Raw genomic sequence first — 12641 nt, 5'->3', positions numbered from 1 at the left:
TTGAAGTGTAGATTTAGAATTGAACATCAAAGGGACAGAATAATTTACCAATTGCCTTTCTTTGAACCTCAATCCGCGTTTCATGCTAGTTCTTAGCAAATGGTGTTGAAATGCATTAAACAAGGCAACGGCTTAGTCCCTTTTATAGCGGTACAAAGAGCTTTATGTGCACGGTCACAGAACATAATGACTGCAACAAGCGGAGGGGGAGAGCCGAGAGCCGAATGTGTGGCAGCAGAAGAGTCAAGTTCGGTCATGCGCAGTCTGAACAGCAGCGGTACAACAGATACACTACACTTGGCGTAGTGTCCGAAGGGGCGGGGGGAGCAAAAGGGTGGGATCCATGCAGCAGAGTAGCGTGGATGCCATAAGGCCTGGGGCAAGCAAGGAGCACGATCCATTCGACAGCTGTAGGGGTGTCCAACTGGAGCAATGATCAGGGTTCGGTGCGCACGTGAGAGCTCTGGGCCCTGCTGTAACTGCACCTGATGCACAACTGGCAGCTTCGCTCCTGGAACCACACCAGATGTTCAGGCAAACCAGATGAGATAAATTTGATACAATGTATTTAAATTGGAACCATTTGCATATTGAGGATTTATACTAACATTAAATATTGCCGAATTTTTCACCTAGTGCAAATTACGCAAACAGAAATTTTGAGCACAGAAACGCCGAAGGGAATCTACAACACTCTTTGCGCGTCTCTTAAAATTTGGAAATATGGTTCAAATTTCAGACTTAGTCTGCGATTTTTGACTTTTTCAACCTACTTTTTTGTGATACAGACACTGAGTTCTCAAAGGGAAGGATGAATGATTTGATTACTTTCTGGTAACCACATTAGTCCGATTGATCTTCATTGTCTCAGACCTTGTGACATGACCTGGAGATAGGACCCACAGTGCTCACTAAAAGGGTAAAAAAGCTGAAACATCTACCCCTCCTGGTGGGTCTCTAATGGACGACCTTCACTCCAAAACCTCCCTGGTTGAATGTCAAAACAGTCTAGAAGGCAGACACCAGGAATACAGCATGGCAGGTCGGAGGGTTATAACGAATGGGACGTGGAAGAAGAATCAGAGTCAAGGGCATAACTTTGGGGGGGTGTGACACCTCCCAAATAAATACTTTCGTGGCTTGGTAGTTGGGTCTGAAGAACATGAGTCAGGTCTGCTGAGTCTATGTTTTTTTTTTAATAACTTTATTTAACCATTTCTTGCTCATACACAACCAGGTAAATCATCAACATAACCGCACAAAGTCAATGCAGCATTTTCAGTAGTGATACACATGTCAGTATTTAACAACGAGGAACACAGTTAAGTATTTGCAATTTCCGCTCGTCTCACCACAGACCCCAGTTCGTATATAAGTCCAAAGGCCGACAGTCCAAGCTACAGAAATTAAGCGCTCAGCAAGACACGTAAGCTTAGACATCAATCTAGTTCAGGAGAAAGTTTACATCAGGCCACCCACATCCCCGTTCCACCTTCATGCCCTCACACCAAGAGTACAGAGCACATCAAGAACCCAGGAAAACCATCGCCATGTCACTGTATCACCCCCCCAGTCCGCGAATGGGTCTAAAGGGCCCTGAGTCTAAAATCCATCCATTAACATGACATGTTCAACACTAGAATCTACGTGGGGGCCTCAGGGGTACGTAGCAGGAGATATTGTTTAAGTGGTTCCCATATATCCCTGGGTCTTGAGCTTCGGGGCAATGTTTCTGCATATATGGAGCTCTGATCCTGACTGTAGATCATATCATCAAGCCATTCCTTAAATTTAGGGGCTCGTCCTCTGCCCCATTTGCAGGTCACTCTTCGCTTCGCCAATAAGAGCGCCAGTGTAACGTAACGGCGATACGAATGTGGGAGCTTCTCTGTATACCCCAGCAGAGCCATAAGTGGACTACACTCAATAACACCCGACGCCATTTGTGTGAGTGCTTCCAAAATTTTTAACCAATATTCTGAAATACAGTGGCATTCCCATGCCAGATGCATAAAGCCAGCTCCCGGGCTACCACACCGCTTGCAGTTGTCATTGTCACGCAACTTGATGCGGTACAGTTTTACAGGTGTACGATAGATACGGTGGATATATCGAAAATGGATAATCCGCAATCTGCAGCTAGCAGAAATGCGTGCAACTAGCCTCCAACAATATCCCCATTGCTCCAAGGTTAGATCATATCCCAGATCAGTGGATCAGTGGTGTAATGCAGCATGTTCCGGTTCTGGCTGAAGAGCATGTACCGTGTGATATAATGTAGAAACCATATGTCTCGGGCTATCTGCAGATAACATACGATGGAACGGGACTAATGAGTCCGGCTCCTTGGGAAAGTCCGGGAGAACCTTCCGCAACCCCTGTTGGAGCCGCAAATACAAAAAAGTATCTAGCGGAGTGGGAGTCGTTTGTTGGAAAAATTGATCCACCGATCTAAATTTACCCTGGATAAAAAGATCCCCTCATGTGACAATGTGCAGGCGCGCGCATAAATTATGAAATCCCCGTTCTTGCAATAATGGCATCTGTGGGTGATAGGAAAGTGGCATCAATGGGGAATATAACATTGCAGCAGTAAGACGTCTCCTAATGGTGATCCAGGCACTGACTGTGCCCGTGACTGTGGTAGGTGGAGTGCTTCTGGCCGGCGGAGGGGCATGAACCGCCCCACTTAGCGGGACCGGATCCACTAACCAATCCTCCGTCGCAACCTACGGCATATAGCATGGGGGGCACATCCAGTAATAAGCATGTTGTGCCTGTGCGCATGCGTAATACAGTTCAAAATCTGGTATGTCAAACCCTCCTTGCGCATATGGTCTCGTGAGTACAGTCCACTTCAGACGCGGCTGCTTACCTCCGCAAAAGAGTCTCACCAATTCTGTTCTAAGAGAGGTGAAAACATTTCGTCCTGGGGGATAGGGAATGTTCAAGAAAAGGTATAAAAACTGCGGAAGTATCACCATTTTGATCAATGAAGCACGACCGGCCATAGACAGAGGTAAGGCTATCCATCGCGTGACATTGCTAGTCAGGCGCTCAATTGCTGTGCCATAATTAAGACGCATTATCTCTTCCCGTGTATCCCCCATTTGAATCCCTAGGTAACGGAAGTCTGTTTCACACCAAACCAAGGGGAAATCAAGTGCAAATTTGTGCACCGCTGGCCTGAGGGAAAAAATCAGTGACTTCACCCAGTTAATATGTATACCTGACAAATCACCAAACACTATAAATTCCCTTAAGAGTGGATTCAAATTATTTTGCGGATCCCTGACGTATAGCGTCATGTCGTCGGCATATAGCGATATGAGGATATGCCGCAGGTTACTGCGCAGTGCGCGCTCTCGATGCTGCTGTCGTAATTTACAGACAATTGGCTCTATCGCAAGGGCGAAAAGCAGGGGGGACAATGGGCACCCCTGCCTTGTGCCACGGGATATGGGAATTGCATCAGAGGTGTGTCCATTTATGAGTACTCGGGTGGTGGGACAGTTGTATAGGAGGCGTATCCATGAAATGAAGGGTAAGGGAAAGCCCATTCGGCCAAGGAGTGTATGAAGATAATCCCATTCCACAGAATCAAATGCCTTCGTGGCATCAAGAAAGACTGCAGCCATGGGCAACTCCGGCGCTATGTTCTGAAATACTGAAAACAGTGTCCAGAGATTATGTGAAGTGGCTCGCCCAGGCACAAAACCAGCCTGGTCAGGCAGCACCAATTTGTCTATCAAGAGCAGTAATCTGTTGGCAAGGACTTTAGCCAGGATTTTAGTGTCACAGTTCAATAGGGATAAAGGTCTGTAGGAGTCACAGGAGGTGGGGACTTTGCCCGGTTTAAGCAATGATGATATCAGTGCCATCCTCATGGATGGGGGGAGCTTACCACCCTCCATTGACTCCAGGTATACATCCTTCAATACCGGGGCCATAATATCAATGTAAGCCTTGTAAAATTCGGCTGGCAGGCCATCGAGCCCTGGAGCCTTGTCAGACTTCTGCTGCATAATTGCCTCTCTAATTTCATTGAGCTCAAAAGGGGCACTAAGGAATTCTCTATGATGATCTTCTAGCCATCCCAGTGCTACACCATCCAAATAACTATCTAGCTCCATGCTGCCTTGGTGTTGCGAAGTGTACAGTTCCGAGTAGTGAGCCGTAAACGAAGCTAAGATTTCCGTAGTGTCGGCGCGAACCATCCCATCTGGGCCTTGAATTTCCAGTACACTTTGCAGGCCCCTAGGTCTCCTGATCATATCTGCTAATGTCCCACCAGGACGTTCTCCCTCACCATACTGTCTCGCCTTCCAGTATTTCCCCCTAAAATTGGATTCCGCGCCGCAGTGGTTGCATAGTCAGCAAGCTTTTCCTTAAACTGCACCTGCATTTGTCTATTTTCTCCCCTTGCCATCCCAAGCTCCAACTCCTTAAGCTCAAGCTCCAACTTCCGCAGCGTGTTCCGCAGGTCTTATACAGAATCCCCGAATGGTGACCTTGAAGGCCTCCCACTGTATTTCTATGGAGTCTACCGAGTGTTTATTTCTGCTAAAAAAATCACGTATCTCGTCTCCCAGTTCCATGTGAAAAATTGTGTCTAATAGGGCCGTAGGTTGTAATCGCCAGTGCCTTCTGGGTGAACTGTAGCCTGGCAGTTTAACCTCTAATCTGACAGGCGAGTGATCGGAAAAAGTTTTAGCTAGATGAGTGATAGCTATTATTGAGGGTGCAAGATCCCGTGAGAGTAAAAAGTAGTCTAAGCGCGCCCAGGAGCCCACATGAGTGTTAGTATGTGTACCTTCCTTGACCAGCTCATGACGAAGACGCCATGCGTCTACCAGGCCACCTTCCTGAAGTATCTCTGATAGAACTGCCCGCGCCCTGTTGTAATGATGCGAGGTCGGATTTGACCTGTCTAGAGCCGGTTGAAAGGCTACATTAAAATCCCCGCCCCATATCACCTGTGCTGAACCTAACTCCAGCATCTTACCCCAAAGTACTGTGAAAAATTCAGGTGCATCAACGTTGGGTCCATAGCAACAAATCATAATAATTGACGCCAACCCCAATTTGCCCCACAATAACACATAACGGCCCTGAGGGTCCGTGTGTGATCCGGTGTATGTGAAAGGGGTATGTTTTTTTATTAGTTTGGCCGTCCCCCTCGCATATGAGGAATATGAAGAAAAATTCTGTGATCTGCCCACCTACTGGCGAAACCAGGAGTCTTCCGAGGGTCCATGTGAGTTTCTTGTAGCATGGCTACCTGAATATGATGGCGATCAAGGTAGGAGATAATCTGCCTACGTTTGCGCGGATCCCCCAACCTCCGGACATTCCAGGAAATTAACCTTAGGCTGTGATCAGAGGGACCATCCTGAATCAGCTGCGCACCCTGTCGCAACATGTCACACTCAGCAGATATTCATCTATTAAACCATGTTTGTGTACCACCAGGTCTGCAATCATTGTTAATGCATACAATACATAAAAACAACAACATTCAACTTTCCCCCTTCCCCCCTCCCACAATGACATCCCAAACATGCCAATGAATGAACCCCTCTCCCCCTCCCTGCCATCTGTGAACACCCATTGCACGATTGCTTCGTCTGCTAGGGGCTTTCCCTTATGAGGGGTTTAGCTAGGTGACCCACCCTACCCTCACCGACCACGAGGTAATGACTTGGGGGGCCCCCGCCTCTGGTACAGACAGTGAGGTGTTCGGCCCTAAGAGCCCTTTGAGCCACTAGCAAAAGCCGAGAGACAATAGAGTGCCGCATCTCGGATTCGCAACGGCCCATCACGACCAACCCACTCGTCAAGCTTCCCACATCCCCACATGCAACAGCATCTCTGTAGCAAAGGTATCTGCCACGCCGAACAGCCATCCGGCTTGCATCTAGTCTACTGCATCTAGAGTCTCGGAGCTTACGGCAGCCTCCTTAGGCTTCCAGAGACGCTTCAGAAAGTCCTCGGCTTGCTGAGGCTTAGTAAAGAACATCTGCTTTCCTTGATGCATAACGCGCAACCGTGCAGGATACAGCAGCGCGTAATCTATTTTGGCTTGACGTAGCTTTTGTTTCACCGCAAGAAATCACCTTCTGTCCTCCTGCACCAGCGCTGTGAAGTCGGGGTACACTGTAAATGGTATGCCATCATAGTGCAATGTTTTCTTCTCGCGGGCTATCCGTAGAATAGTATCACGATCCCGATAATTTAGGATGCGGGCTATGATAGGACGGGCAGCAGCTCCGGGGGGCGGCCGAGGACCCTGCGCTCTGTGCGTGCATTCCACAATGAAGTGCGGGGATAGCGCTTCAGACCCTATGGTGTCCATCAATAACTTCTCGATATAGGACTCCATCCTTCCTGAGTTGGCGCTTTCGGGGATTCCAAGCATGCGAATATTATTACGCCTACTCCTCACTTCTAACTCCTCATTTTTCGCTGCTAATATTTTAAGCAATTTGTCCATTTGGGTGACATTGCTTTGGAGCTGCGTTGTTGCATCTTCATTGTCGGAAATCCTGCGCTGTCTTCATGATGCGCTCCCCGTGCTGATCCAACTTGTGCACCATACTGTCTATGCGGGACGTCATGGAATCCATTTTGTCTGCCAACGACGTCAGCCCCTGCCGGACCTCTAGCATTAGGGCCTTCATCTCACCGCTAGTACCAGTGCCACCACCCGAAGCACCCGCCTCTGCATCAGCGTCCATCTCCGGTGCCTGGGAGCGCATAGCTTTTTTAGATTCAAAGTTAATACGCGGTTGCTTCGCGTCCAGCTTCCCCATTATTAACGTGACCCACTGCCACAGTGGCCACCAAGTTGCTGGAGCAGGAGATAAGGCGGATCGGGGAGCTCCAAGCCTCGGCCAGCCCCTATGCAAAATGTCCAATCCCACATGCACAGCGCGCCTAATTACGCTTCTCTGCTAATCTCTGAGCAATAGATGTTATCAATAGGCGACACGAGACCGTGAACCACCATTACATCGGGGCGTCCTTCGACCCCATCGTCACTCGATATGGCAATATGTAAGCTCCATCTATCCTAATAGGTAACGAGAAAGCAATAATGGTGCCACTGAGTCAGGAGAGATCTGTACGCTGACTAGTTCCCCTGCGGCTCCCACTCAGCAGGTAAAACAGGCAATGGACTCGAGGGCCGAGCACAGTTCAGGAGCAGCACCAACAACGGCCTGGGCCTCACCAGCACGTAGACAACACTCCTCTGCAATATCACGCACCGGCTCATTCCCTCATCCGGGTGCAGACGGACATGTCCTCCCAGACTCGCAGGCCGGCGGGCTACAACAACACAGAGGGCACAGGCGACAGCGTGGCATCCAATCGCCCCCAACACCAAGCACACTCCTCAGCACCACCTGTTATCCACCGGTGCACTTCTGTCCTCTCTCCCCGGGACGAGCAGCATTCCAGGGAACGAGAAATCTCTAACCGCCGCCCAGCCAGTGGCGCTATCAGAGATCAGCCATATTGATGCCGCCGCCTATGGCCGGTCCGCCAAACGTGCGACGCGCTCCTCACCTCAGCACTCACCAGGTATTCCGCACTGTTAGCAATACAGTTCCAGTGGGGGACGATTGTAGCTTCTCACTGATCGCGCATAGGGGCGCGACCCCTCAGCCGCTCTCTTCAAGGCGTTGTGCTCCGGACTCCACCTTCACGGCCTGGGCGCCACGAGGGAAGCCCCGGACTTGCGTAGTCACCAGTCACCGCTGCCCTTCAGCCGCGCCGAGTCTTCTTCGCGGGCAGCAGCAGCGAGCCCGCCCAGGGACCACGGCGGACCGACTTACGCCTCTGCAAGCCCAACACCCCTTGCCTCGTCGGTTCCGCTTGCATACAGTTCTGCTAACATGTAAAATCAGCTCAATAGGACAGGATAAATTCCGGATAAATCGTCCGAACTGCGGGAGCTTCACACAGTGGCAGCCATTCCGCAAGTGCGCCACCTAGCGCCCCCCGAGTCTGTGTTGTTTTTCTGATTATCACTTTTTAGAAAACACAACCATTGGCAGTAGTAGGCTTTGAAAGCTGCACCGGTCTCAGGTTTCCAGGTATATTGCTAGCAATTAAACCCCTAAAAGACGATGGGATAAATGCTTGCAAATATTCTAACCATTGGATATTGCTCACGGTGGATTCCAAGCCATTGTTTTTCACTCCCTGTGCCACACTAGACAGACAGCCTGATTTAGGGTTTGGCCAAAGGAACAAAGGCTGACTGAGTGGCAGAGGACTTTACATCTGGCACCGTGATTTTACTCTGCCCACAAAATTTAGAGATGTTCACCGGCCCAGCAGACATCTCTATACATTGGCAGGAACCATCATTATGGTGGTTTCTGTCAACATAGGAAAAGTATGACGGATAGTTCCATCGAAAATTATGGCAGGCAGTCAAAGTTTTGAAAAGTTTTTTATCTTTCAAAACAAACTCCAAAAGTGGGAGTTTGTTTTAAAAAGAAACAGAAAACGAATGACCCCCAGACCAAGGGAGTTTTCTTTCATGGTCCACTGCTTTTTCACACCCACCCACCCCCAAATCTCACTGACTAGGCTAAGCAGCTGATCAGAATAGTCCATCACATTTCCGATTACTCAACATAGGTACAAATCCCTACACTGAATCCATTTAATGCTGTTGAAACACTCATCTACTCACTCACTTTCAGCAGACTGGATTATTTCAATACTATTTTGATTAGTCTCCTCAATTACTCCTATGCTTCCATAGATACTATTTTGAACTTTTCAACCCAAACTTTAAATAATCTTTCCAGATACTGCATCCACAGCAGCCAAATTGGAGGGCTAAATACCAAAACCCAAAAATAATCTTACCACAACTATCTAGTCAGCACACTATTGTGGTACTCTCCATCTTGTCACCTTTAATCCACTAATTATAACTTTTCAACAACACCTATAACACCATGTGCCTCTTCCCATTTGTGTGTCTTTTACCTGCTAGGTGCACTACATTGTAATGTCTTACCATCGGTCATTCAGATCTCAAATTCACTGCAAGACTTCAAAGTCACACAGCAGACAAGTCACGTCAAGTCAAGTCAAAGAGATATATTGAGCACACATATCACACAAGGATCTCATGGCGCTAGCATAAAAACTTCTGTGATGGCTGGAGGCAAATTGACAGAAAGGGCAATCAGAGGCAATCGAAATAGCCATGTTTCAAATTCCCTACGGAACTGCTTGTGGTCTGTGATCATGCGGAGCTGTAATGGAAGTTCATGTCAAAGCAGGAGCCAGATGGGAGAAGGATATACCGCCATTTCTGTTGGTACGGATCCTACGGGGGATAAGGAGAAATTTGGTACCCGGCCTAAGCGTCCTGTTGGGCCAATACCAATTGAGTTTTTTGGCAAAGTAACTTGGCCCGTTCCCATGCAAGCTCTTGTGTACCAGACTGATGTCCTTAAAACTGATTTGTTTCCCGATGGGGAGCCAGTGGAGAGTTTTCAGACTAGGTGCAGCTGTGGACCTCAAAGGGAGGTTTAGCACCAGCCTAGCAGAAGTGTTCTGCAGGACCTGAAGTCTGGAATAAAGCTCCTCATTGATGGAATCCAACAGGACATTTCCGTAGTTGAGCAGAATTATAATTAGTCCCTGGACAAGCAGCCTCCTTGCTTCAATTGGAATCCATTGAAAGATTTTATGTAGGCTACGCATTAATCCATAGCAGATACCGGTTATATGATTCATGTGGTATTTCATGGATAACTGATTGTCGATCTTCACTCCAAGGTTGGGCACCATAGGCTTACGGAATGGCAGGAGCCAATACTCTGGGGCCACCAGTCGTTCAACCAAAATTCGTATGCTTTACCAAAAAGGATGACCTCAGTCTTACTGCTGTTGAGTTGGAGATGGTTAGTGTGCATCCAGTTATCAATATGGGTCATACAGTTTTTGAAGCGGAGCCTCGTGTCTGTTGGGTTGGGGCCTAAGGTGTTCAGTAACTGTGTGTCGTCAGCATACAACACCACATTGAATCCATAGGACCTGATCCCTTTGGCCAAGGGTACCACATAAAGATTGAAGAGCATGGGACTTAGGATCAATCCCTGAGGGACTCCCATATTTACCGGCTGACTAAGGAAAACCGGGGAGCCCAGTTGTACGGTGGTGGTACGATCAGTAAGGTAGTTTCTAAGCCAATCTAGGGATGATCCCCTGACTCCTATCTCTCAGAGCCGTTGTTCTAAAATACTATGGAAGAGGGTGCTGAAAGCAACCAACAGGTCCAACAGGACAAGCATTGCTGACTGCCCGTTATCCTGGGCAAGTCTTATATTGTTGACAACCTCCACCAACGAGGTTTTAGAACTATGGAGAGCCCTAAACCCTAATTGAGAAGAATCCAACAATGAATGGCTTTCTAAATAGGTGGTGAGCTGTTTATTGACCAAGGACTCGAGTACCTTTCCAAAATAAGGAAGCAAAGAAATTGGGCGGTAATTACTGGGTTCCTTAGGATCTAAAGAAGGTTTTTTCAGAAAAGGTTTGTCTCTTGCTGCTTTCCATCTAACAGGGACTGTTGCTTGAGCTAACGACATGCTAAATTGGTCAGTAAGGTTCTTGACGAGCAAAGGGACCATGGTAGAAAAAAAACAAGGTGAGACCGGGTCTTCTGGGGAACCCCACTTGATCTTAAAAAAGGGCAGTTGAGACTTCATCTGAGGTGAATGCAGTAAACTTTTCTAAAAGAAGAGTGGTGGGTTTAGGATTGGTCTCAGGATCATTGTAACATTTTTTATTGTTGTGGTGCGGGAAAATACTATGAATTAAATTGATCTTTTCCTCAAAGAGCTGGACAATGTGTCTACCCATTCTTGTGAAGATGGGTTACTGGGCTGACAGTGGGAAGGATTAGTAAATTCCTTTAGTATTTTGGAGAGCTCCTTATTAGAATTAGCAGCTTTTTCGATCATAATAATGAAGTACAATTCTTTGGCCAACTTAATATTGTCTAGGTAGCCTCGATGGATACGTTTATACGTTCTTCAATGCATTTAGTTTTCCTCCATTTGCGTTTGGCTCCCCTACTTGAATTGTTTTCAGTTTTTAGTGATTCAGTAAACCAGGGTGATAACTTAGGCTTAAGCCTGACCCTTGACAGAGGTGCAATGGTATTCAGGGCCTGTGTAATTGCCGACTCATTGGCCGTTACTGCATGATCGATATTCTCAGTGCTCGGTAGGGACAATGTGCTGAAATAAGCCAAAAAAGGAGTAACTTTCCGCCAAGGCCTGCTCCATGTCTGCTCACTACTAAGATTATTTTTAGTGGTGACTATTTATAGGGAACATTTCAGTAAAGTGTGTTCTGACCAGAGGAAAGGGATGGGGGCTTTACTTTGACATTGGCAGCGTTGGTAAACAGAAGGTCAAGGGTGTGACCTGCCAAGTGGGTAGGTCCCGTCACCATTTGTACCAGTACCAGGGTATTCAGGTTAGAGATCAGTTGACTCATGTCAGTGTCAGTGTCTGAGGGAACTTCTGCGTGATAATTAAGATCACCAATAAGAAGAACGTTGTCAGCTGCCAATACAGGTGGGGCAATTGTTTCAATCAGGTGGTTGGTAAAGTTGTTTTTTGATCCGAGGGGTCTATATACTAAGGCACCTCTACAGGTTCCCTTAGATTGTCTTTTGATTCTAAAGGCGCACTGTTCGGACCATTCCAAGGTAATGCTCTCCAGTATAGTGATCTCCGGTCCAGCCCTGGTGACTATTGCTATACCACCTCCTCTCTTGATGTTCCTGTCAAGTCTGATTAGATGGTAATCAGGAGGGAAAGCAGTTGCCACATCAGGGTGGGCAGACTCATGGATCCAGGTTTAGGGGATGAATCAAATGTATGGCTCTTCTCTGTCCAGCAAGTTCCATATTTCTAGTGCATGTTTAGGGATTGAACGGACATTGAAGTAGAGCCCCATTAGTTGCTTAGTTTTCTCAGCAGGGGAAACAGCCATCACTTCGCATGCATTACAACGCATGCATTACAACGCAGTCGTTACAACGACCACATTGTTACATCGCAGTACCATTACAATGCAAGTCGTTACAATGACTTGATCTAGGGGGTGCGCAAAACTGAGGAATAGTGTAATTTACTATTCCAACACCTTCCCTACTGTTGCACACACTGGAGTTGGAATAGTAAATTATACTATTCCTACGTCCAGCGGGCCCCCTAGAGCAAGTTGTTGTAATGACTTGCGTTGCAATGGGACTGCGATGTAACAACGCGGTTGTTGTAACAACCACGTTGTAATCGCATGCATTGTAAACACATGCAATGTAACTAGCTATATTCCACAGCAGTATCCATGCCTGCTGTATTCTTAAACTGGGTTTCGGGGTAGAGGACAGACTCATCTTGCTTGGTTTCAGTGTCTACTTTAGGAACAGATATAGGTATAGGGGTTGCTACGAGGCCCTCAGGTAGGTTCGCCGTGTGGAATTTATTTAATGATTTAAGCTCTTCACTTGAATAACGAAAGGCTGTCTTTGCATACGCTGAGGAGAACTAATGCTAACTGGAAGGAAAGTAAAGAACCGACAGGGGTCCTGG

This window comes from Triturus cristatus, chromosome 3_2 (assembly GCF_964204655.1).
Source record: "Triturus cristatus chromosome 3_2, aTriCri1.1, whole genome shotgun sequence".
NCBI lineage: Eukaryota > Metazoa > Chordata > Amphibia > Caudata > Salamandridae > Triturus > Triturus cristatus.
This window is presented reverse-complemented; position numbering follows the sequence as displayed.